Genomic DNA, 9,989 nt, shown 5'->3' with positions numbered 1-9,989 from the left:
AAAGTCTGTTTTACCTTTTTTTTTTAAAAAAAGAAAAAAACTATTAATGCATTATTTCTTCTTTTCACTTCCTTTCTTCCCTATATTGTCTATTTGATGAGCTCTGTCCCCCAAATCATGTTACCTTTGCAAATGACAAATGTCAGCTCATGTTTTATAATAAGCCACTCAGTAAAGGCAAAAAGCTTGTTCTGAGGAGCAGAGTGAGCTCTCCTTCGCTCTGTCTAATAATGTTAAGGTGAAAAATAAAAGTGTTGCATAGTCACCTCCCCACTCCTGACTAGAATCTCTTTTCTAGTTACGTTGGGTTTCAGCTCTGGGCTCTGGCGAGTTGAACAACCCCGGCCTTTGACAATCGTGATAGTCATTATTTTCCCGTTTGCCGTCTTTTTGTATCTAAAAGTCTTCCTATTGTACTGCACAAACCATGGATTGTACATATTTTTATATATTATGTCTTATTTTATTATTTCTAAATAAAAAATTAAAAACTGAAGACAAAGTGGTGCAAGAATCTGCGGGCTTCCTGTATGGTTACTGTAGCATCGCTGAGATGCGAAGCAAATGCTCCCAAACAACAGGACCTAAGTGCTGAGAGTTGGGATGAATAAAGCCATAGAAATTGCCTGAACAGGGAGGTGTGGTGTGGTGGCAGATTAGCTTAATCCAAGTTAGAGGAAGTCAAGCTCATATTTTGTTTTTGGATGGAGTGGCGCAGGTAGACGGAGGGTAGAAAACAAGCAAGCAAACAAAACTGATCATAAGACATATGATAAGCTTTAGATTTTGAGTCTCTGTTTAATGATAATAGTCATCCTTTACGGAGCCCAATCTTGTATAGGGTCCCGCCTGATATGTTATCTCAACCCACCCACCCCCACGCGATTAGGATATTATTCTCCTTGTACTGTGAGTCGGGAATTGGTAAAAGTGGAGGGTCAGATGGTAAATATGTTTGGCTCTGCAGAACAGAGAGTCTGTCTCAACTGTGCCCTTGTAGTGCAAAAGCAATCACTGATAATATGAAAACAAATGGTGTGGCTGTGTTTCAATAAAACTTTACTTATAACGGGGCACCTGGGTGGCTCAGTGGTTGAGCGTCTGCCTTTGGCTCAGGTCGTGATCCTGGGATCGAGTCCCACATCAGGTTCCCCATGGGGAACCTACTTCTCCCTCTGCCCATGTCTCTGCCTCTCTCTGTGTGTCTCTCATGAATAAAGAAACAAAATCTTTTAAAAAACCAAACAATTTTACTTATAACTATAGGTGATGGGCCAGATGGGGCCCATGGCCTATAATTTATCAACCTCTGTTATAGAAGAAACAAGCCAGGTTTAAAGCTAATGGACCACAGACGTGGTATTCAAATTCAAATGTATCTATCTGCCTCTACACTTAGTTTAATCCACTAACCTATAGTTTCAGGAAGCAGAGTTACTAGGGATATGCAATCTCAGAGAAAATGCCACTTCTAGCAGATTTGGAACAACTTCACTTTTTTCATGATTGGAAATACTGAGAAAATCTGCATTCTGAAATATGGGTTGCATCTTAATGCATTTTCTTTAACAAAACTCCTGTGACACTTGTCGTGTTTCCAGCATGGCTCTGGATTCCTCGTATGAATTAGGTAATTTAATCTTAACAGCAACTCAATGGAGTAGGCAGTGATATTCTCCTCAGTTAAGAAATGGGGAACCAGGACCAGAGAGGTTGAGTGCCTTGTGCAAGCACACACAGCAAGCAGGGATTAGAACTGAGATTTAAAATTAGGCCAGTTAGCACTGGGTTGTGATTCTTTTTTTAAGATTTTATTTATTTATTTGAGAGAGAGAGAGAGAGAGCGAGCACAAGCAGCATGAGTGGCAGATGGAGAAGGAGAAACAGACTCCTTGCTAAGCAGGAAGCCTGATGTGGGGCTCAATCCCAGGAACCAAAGGCAGAAGCTTAACCAACTGAGCCACCCAGGCACCCCTGGGCTTTGCTTTTTATCAATACTCTGCTTTCCATTTAGAAGCATTCTTGGTAAAAGCCCATCATTTACCCCATGGCTTCTTAGTTTTTATTTTCCTACATGATGAAAATGCATTCTTTTTCTTCACACGGGACACATCAGGCCAGGATTTCGACCTCCTTCAAAACCTGCTCCTCCATTTCTCATCCAGTTCTTAAAGAGAGGGAACAACTCACAAAAGGTAGACTGGACAAATTTAAGCACTGATTGTGGGATTTGGGTAAATTTCAAACTTCAGATTAATTTCAATTAGCTGAGAATTGCTTAGTCCTGTCTCCAGGTGCAACCACAAAGCTCCTTTACTAACCAGGTCACAGGCCCCCTACCACGTCATACACTTCAGCTCTCTTCCCACTGTAGGGAGCCAAAGGTGTAACAGGATCTCCTTGGGGATTGGTCCCACTGAGCAAAATATATAATTGTACCTCCAGGCAGTGAGTTGAATGCTATATGGGCCTCACCTTTACTTTAAAAAAAAAGTTATTAAATATATATGCAAAAAGAAAAAGTAGAGGTGGGATCTCATTGTCCTGCTTAGGCTTCTTTTCAGTCACAGTTGGACAAAACCTCCAGATACTGGCCTTCTGAAGCAGCAACCCAGATCACACCTGCGAAGAATCAAAAACAAATTTCCCACTCAAAGTTTCCATCTTAAAACTGGCAGAACAGATTAAGTCCATCAGTTTTCCTTCCCAAATTTCATAAACAAATACCTAAATAAATGAAGGCTAGCTCTACCCACGTTAAGTGAAGAACCAAGTCCATGATCAGCATATTTCAAGAAGCCAGAGCCCTTTTTTTTTTTTTTTTTAAATTTTCAAAAGAGTTCAGGTCAAGGACTCTAGGGAACCTGATGATTTCAGCCACTATAGGAGGATTGTGAACACGACTTTAAAAATTGCATGAGTACAAGGTAATACGTGCAAAGCACCAGTGCAATAATACTCTCACAGTGCCCGCTTCTGGAGTAGGGTGACCAACTGTCCTGGTTTGGCCGGGACAGAGGGGTTTCCCCCGATGCAGGGCTCACAGTGCTAAAACTGGGAACGTTCTGGGCGAGCCGGGATGAGTCAGTCCCCTGGTTTGGAAGCTAGAGGAGTGTTGGGGAAAGAAAGGAGAGAGACGGTTAAGAAGAACGTGGAAGGGGAGGAGTTTAAAAATCAGCACAGGAGTGTTATTAACTAATAAGAATAATAATGATGAATAATTACATCTAAGTGGTTTTTTCTAAATAACTGAAAGTTGTTGCCTCCAGGGCATCCATTGTTTGAGAGCAATGGTTCTCTAAAATATTACACAATTCCCTGCTTATTTAAAAAAAGTGGTATGTGTTATTTAATGTTTCCTTGTGTCACACAAGCTAATAGGTGTCCCTCTGCCTGGTGGGACGTGCTTGTGAATTTTACCCATTAGGTCATCAGCTGCTGTTTCGTCCTTTGCCACAGTCCCCTAGCATCATTTAGATCTTTGCTTCCCATCTGCTGTGCCCAGGAAATAAAGAATCCATTCTAAGGACTATATGACTAATATCAGAATGCCAGGCAAATCAGGAAAGGTACAGATGAGACACAAAAGTCTGGCTTGAATGGAGGGATTTTATGGTGACTGTACTCATTTTCAGACTCCCCCCCCCCCCGAATTTCTGAGAGGTTGAGGCTGTTAAGGGGTTTGGCTTCTAAAAAATCCTATTCAACTTGACCAAATATTTATGGAGGAATTATTATACGGTGCTGGTTATTCAGAGTTTTCTATAGGGACTTTGTCTTCATTAGATGATGGTTTAGGAAATGAGCAGTACAAATGTATATTCATTTTGCCTTGCAACTGAGACAAATAGCTGATTTTTTTTTAAGATTTTATTTATTCATGAGAGACACAGAGAGAGAGAGAGAGAGAGAGGCAGAGACACAGGCAAGGGGAGAAGCAGGCTCCATGCAGGGAGCCTGATGGGGGACTCGATCCCAGGTCTCCAGGATCACACCTTGGGCTGAAGGCAGCACTAAATCGCTGAGCCACCGGGGCTGCCCCAATAGCTGAGCTTTAGATAAAAGAAATGTATGTATAAAACAATAGCTGCCAGTTATGTAGTGCTGATGATGCACTCGGTGCTACACAAAGATACAGTGCTTGCCCTCCACATGCAGGAATCTTCTTCACTAATTTTTTCAAGGATGTTGCCATAGATTCAAATACTTTTACAACACCTTATTGCTAATTGCTTAAGTTGGTTTTGTAAAAACTTTGCTGCCAAGGATGCTGTTCTTTCACTTCATGCTGAATGACCACCTGACCCCAGTCTCTGCTGAGATTAGGTCTGTGGAATCATCTACCTTAGCACCCTCCCAGGCCTGACACATGGGCAGAAGAACATCCCTTGGGCAAGTGTCCTGGTTCACTCCTGGTTAACAAAGGAACGAACCAATTCTCACACTGCGTAGTTTTATTTGGCTTTTGTTTTTCAAATTTTTGCTGATGTGCTTCTACATCTAAAGTCCTAGATAAGCCACTTTTTCTTTGATCCCACAGAGTATTCCACTAAATAGTATATAAGAGTTTCTTTTAAAATATATAAATAAATAAATAATAAATAAATAAATAATAAAAAATAAAATATATAAATAGCTGCATTAGGTATTTAGACACAGACCCATAACAGCTGATTATTTACCAATAGTGAAATTTCAGAGGCAAGTGTGTACATATCCCTGACAAAATACTCTTGGCAAAACGCAGTCTCAGATGGCAGCCATTCATACGAAAACGAGGGAAAGTCAAATCAACAATTCAGAGATTTTCTTCGGGCCTTTCATAAGCTCTTTGGTGGCCAAAAGATTAACAACACTCCTCCCTGCCTTTTCCAGTATCAGCCAAAAGTTGCAGCCTGCATCACTTGGGCACATTCAGTCAATGAGGCAGCTGAATTAGATACCCCAGGGTTGCCATAGAAACTGAAAGAAGCACCGAAGCACCTTCTCCTGCATACTCTTTAATTTCATCTGAGTGACTTATTCAAGAACCAAAAATAAAAAGTGCACAAGGATGTAATTATTTAAAAAGCTGTGTTCGATTATAAATACAGTATGTACTTTGGCCTCAGTCTACAGCTTGCTCCTCCCTTCTATTTCGAGACATTTGAACTATTCAAACCAGAGTCTTCATTGAAGGTTTAATTGAAGCGAGCCCAAATTTGCCAAGATAAGGGGAATGAGGCTTTCTTCTGAATTTCTACCTTTTCCCAGCTCATACCCGGCATCTGAATGCGAAGTCTTTTAAAAGAGGGTCCGGTTCTAGTGTGTGTTTGTTCCTATTAGGCCACCTGGACTCACCAGGGCCTACTAAAATTGCTCTGCCTTAAGGCATTTGCTGGTCTAAAACATTCTATCGGTTTATGATCATTTTGTAGGTTAATAAAAAGAAGTGGACAGGAGAATGCCAAAAAAACAATTAGGGAAGAAGCTAGCTAACAAAATTCTTCTTCTTTTTCTTCTTCTTCTTCTTCCTTTTTTTTTTTAAAAAAAAACTTTTTTTATCCTGTTGCTACTTGCAATAAACAGCTCCTTTCACAATGAAGAGGTGGAGAAGGGAGACACAGTACCTTAACTCTAGTCCTATTGCAATATTCACCCAGGAGAAAGGGTCAGAACTGCAGAGGCAGCCCCTGTTCTCGACCCCTTCTTATAGGCTGATGGATTAAATGTGCTGGAAGAAAAAGTTACCTCTTTCTTCTCCCTTCTCTCCTGTTCTGGAAACAAGGCCATCCTGAACCTACCTGCTGGCATGATTTGAAAAGTGTTTAGGCTGCTATTTCCTGCTCGTGATTTGCATGAAATTGTGTGTGATATGGAATTTACTTAAAAAGGAAAATGCAAAGGCACAAGGTGTGTCTGATATGCAAGAATACAACCTTAGTCGTTGTCAGGGAATATGCCTGTACGTACGTTCTTTTGATCTGGAGGATGAGGTATATACCCTCTCCCCATTTTACATGGTGTGTGGATCCGACACCAAGGTTTTCTGCCAGGCAAATAAGTCCTTTGTATGAAAAAAATATGAAAGAACTTCCCCATTTTGGAGAGAGAGCAGCCTGCAGGTAAAAACTGGCTCGCCATGTCACTCAAGCACCTGCTGAAACCAGCGACATGCTTGCAAAACAAACAAACAAACAAAAAAATATGGGGCTGAAGAACTGGCTTGAGAATCTAAGGTGGGAGATGCTTACATTAACAAACCTGGAATTTTCAGACCTTTGTACCTAACGCTATATAAGAACTACTCAGAAGAGGTTATTACTCTGTCCATCTTAGTTATTATAAAAGATAAAAAGAAATCTGTGCAACCAACAGAGTTGCCGGCTTCTAACAAGGAGGGTCTTGCGAACCACATGGTCCATTTGTGCTGTTTAGCATTTTCATGGGCTTTGGGAAGAAAAAGAGTCCAGTCTGGCTGGGTACTCCTAGTGGAGAGGGGGGAAGAGAAAAAATCTTCACAGAAATAGGACCTGCAAAATGAGTTAGATGCTTTTTCCCGTGGAGTGTGTGCAGAAAACCCCTACTCAGCCTCTCATATGAGATTTTCTGCAAAGCCCACATTGCTTAATAATGGATTTTTCAATTATTTGGAAAGACTCAAAGAGGAGTTGAATTCTAGCTGTGGGTTGATGTGGGGAAAACAAAAACAAAACCAAACCAACACCAACAATGGCAGCTGAAAACCAGAAACAATTCATCTGAACTCGGAGCTAAGCGGATTTTTAAGGCTGTGTTTGAGTGAACCTCTAAGTGGTTATTACGTACCTCTGGGTACAGAAGTCTGAGAATTCTAGATTTTAGAGTCCAGTTACGTTTGACTTTCGAGCCTGGTTTACTCAGTGGAAAATAAGAGCAAAAAAAAAAGAGCAAAAAAAAAAAAAATAAAAAAAAAAAAAAAGAAAGAAAATAAGAGCAAAAACCGAATTCTGTGAGATTTAAAAAGAGATCATTTTTGTAAGGGTGCTTTACGATTTGAAGTACTCTATATGTGTTCGTTTTATATTTGCATTTTTTAAAATTTTCTAATCTAGATCATCTTTATCCCAAATTCAAAGCATATGTCAATCTCCCTCCCCCCTCCAAAAAGGAAAAAAAAAGGAAGAAGAAAGAAAAGAAAAGAAAAGGAAAAGGAAATTACTTTTTCTCATTTTGGAAACATTCACCAAGCACCCAGCACCTAGAACTATGATGTGTGTTGGAGATTCCAAGGTGCTCTTTTCCAAGAGCTTGCAGCAGGACGAGGGGGAATGAGAACAACAATCACAGTAAACTAATTTTAGACTTCTATTTGTGCTCTGACCTTAGCAATCAAATCAAAAGACCTCCAATATGGTATCTGTGCAAGGGATGGAAGCATACTCTTCTCCACCCTTGCTGAGAAAAATCCATGGCATTACCTGTCATATTATATTATATGTACCAAATGCCAAGGTGGTGGTTTTTTGTTTTTCTGTTTTGCAATTTTTTTTTTTTTTTTTTGCACTGGAGTTTGTAAGGTTGGAGTTTATGCACCTGGACCCTGGCACTACGTGAAGGAAAGGCGTTGTTCTTGGCAAAGTGCTCAGTCACAAACCTATCAGATTACAGAGTGGATTTCCTTTATCTTGGGGCATTGGACTCTATTCAGGGGGCAAGAAGAATAGAATTTCACAGCTTGTTAGGACATGCTCATTATTTCTTATTCTCGTTCTTTCTGAGAGAAGAGTGCAGTCTCTGGCATACCTCCTTGTAGGGTCAATGCCCAAACAAGAAACACATTAGGTGCCCCAGATGCCTTCTGCTGAGCAAAATGGCTTCACTGGCCAAAAACACAACTGCTTCCTACGTGCAAGGGGTTGGCTCTTCCTGGAACTTGGAGCCAAACTAGAGTGGCCTCGCTCTTTCACAGAGGATTGGTGACGTTTCTGTCAGGGTTGATTGTATAAGAAAGCTTCCTGTCACCATCTCGGAAGTGATTTCCCCTTATTGGATTCCAAAGGGTTCTTTCCCTATCACTTCCTTTCAGATTTTTTTTTTCTCTCACTGCTTTCATCAAATCATTTTGCAAGCCAAATCACTAAATTTTCATGTCACTGAAATCTTTCTGGGAAGTCTGCTGAAAGGAACCATTTATTTTCCTTTGACAAATTCTTTTAAAAGGAAAGCAGTATTCCTGACAAAGAGTTAAGAGGGAGCTCATTTTGCCCATCATTCACACCCTGCCACATGCACACACACACACACACACACACACACACCATCCCCACGCACCACTTGCACATGCACGTATAAAACTGAATACACTACACTTACTCCATTTACTCCCAGAATCCTCACTGTTAAGGACACTCTCTTGTGATATTGGTAAGATCAAAGGGGAAATCTAGCCCAGAAACTGCGCAAACATCCCATAATTCAGATCAGTTGGTCTGAGTTATTTATTGTTATATGTATTACAGTTACAAGAAAGGAAAGAGTAATAACAGTGGGATTGTGGGTGATTTTCACCTTTTGCTTTACAATTTGTTTACAATTTCCACAACTTTCCAATGAAAATATATTATCACCGTTTTAGGTCTTACCCAAGATTGTTGAGTTGAACACATGGCTCATTTTTTTCATTCTCTTTTTCCTTTGTTTTCTAACACATGCATTAATTTATAGAATATCAGCTGGGTGCCACTTTTGCCAAAACCCATAGGCTTTTGGATATGTAGCATTCTCATGTTTTTAAAAATTTCTAAGTAGTTTGTAATAGCTCAAAGATTATCAAAAAGGATCTTCTAAAATGTTCAGTTGGATATTTGTTTATTTTTTTGTATGGTTTTATTCTTGTGGGAGGAGGCCATCTCTTTCCTTTTGGTTTTTATATCTAATTTTATTGAACCATGCTCAGAAAACACGTAATATATTATTTTCTTTCAAATATAATGATTAATTTTTGTACATATGCCATGACTATTTGAAATGAAAGTATATCTGTACTTTGTTATGTATACATTCTATGCATTTATATGCCTGTTAATGATACCATTTTATAATCCAAGTATTATATAATTCAAATATTCCATACCTTTAAATATGTTCATCTGTATAATCTCTTGGCTACTAAGTGTGTTTAAGTCTCTTGAATGATGTTGGAATAGTCTACTTCTACTTATATTTTCTTTTTTTTTTAAGATTTATTTATTTATTTGAGAGAGAGCATGTACAATTGCACTCACAAGCTGGGGGAGGAGCAGAGGGAGAGAATCTTCAAGTAGGCTCCCTTGCTGAGCGCTGAGCCCAACTTAGGGCTCACTCTCAAGACCCAATGAGATCATGACCTGAGGTGAAACCAAGAGTTGGTCGCCTAACTGACTGAGCCACCCAGGCTCCTCACTACTTGTATTTCTAACAGCACTTGCTTCCTGTATGTCTCAGTGATATATTGTTAGGTGTATTCATCTTAATAACTGTTCAACCTCACTGGCGGATTGTTGCTTTATCAAATAAAATAATCCTCTCTTTTGCCGTGAATTATTTTTTTTGTCAGACACTATGGCAATGCTGTTTTAGGTTTTTTAGTGTGTGGTTTCCTTCCTTCCTTTCTTTCTTTGTTTCATACTTTTTGTTGTTGTTGTTTACCCAGGATATGTTTTTCCTCCCTGCACTGTGTATCTTTCTATGTATTTTTATATGTCTGATTTTTTTTACCAAATTTGAGAAGAATATCTGTCATTATTATGAGTACTCATGTTTTCTATTTTCCTTCTCCTTCTTTCTTTCCTGCCCTTTAGATTGATGTATTTGTCTTAACTTTTTCTTTTATTGACTTATAAATATATATTCTAGCTCTTTTAGTGGTTGTCCTTATATATTCAATAAACAAGCCGTTCCGAAAATCTAGGATTGGTTCACATTTATATCAATTTTTCCAGTAAGACAAAACCTTAACATGCCTCTCTTCCCTTCCTTCATATCCCTGT

This window comes from Canis lupus, chromosome 9 (assembly GCF_003254725.2).
Source record: "Canis lupus dingo isolate Sandy chromosome 9, ASM325472v2, whole genome shotgun sequence".
NCBI classification, from domain to species: domain Eukaryota; kingdom Metazoa; phylum Chordata; class Mammalia; order Carnivora; family Canidae; genus Canis; species Canis lupus.
The sequence above is the reverse complement of the archived record's forward strand: the minus strand, read 5'-3'. Positions refer to the sequence as shown.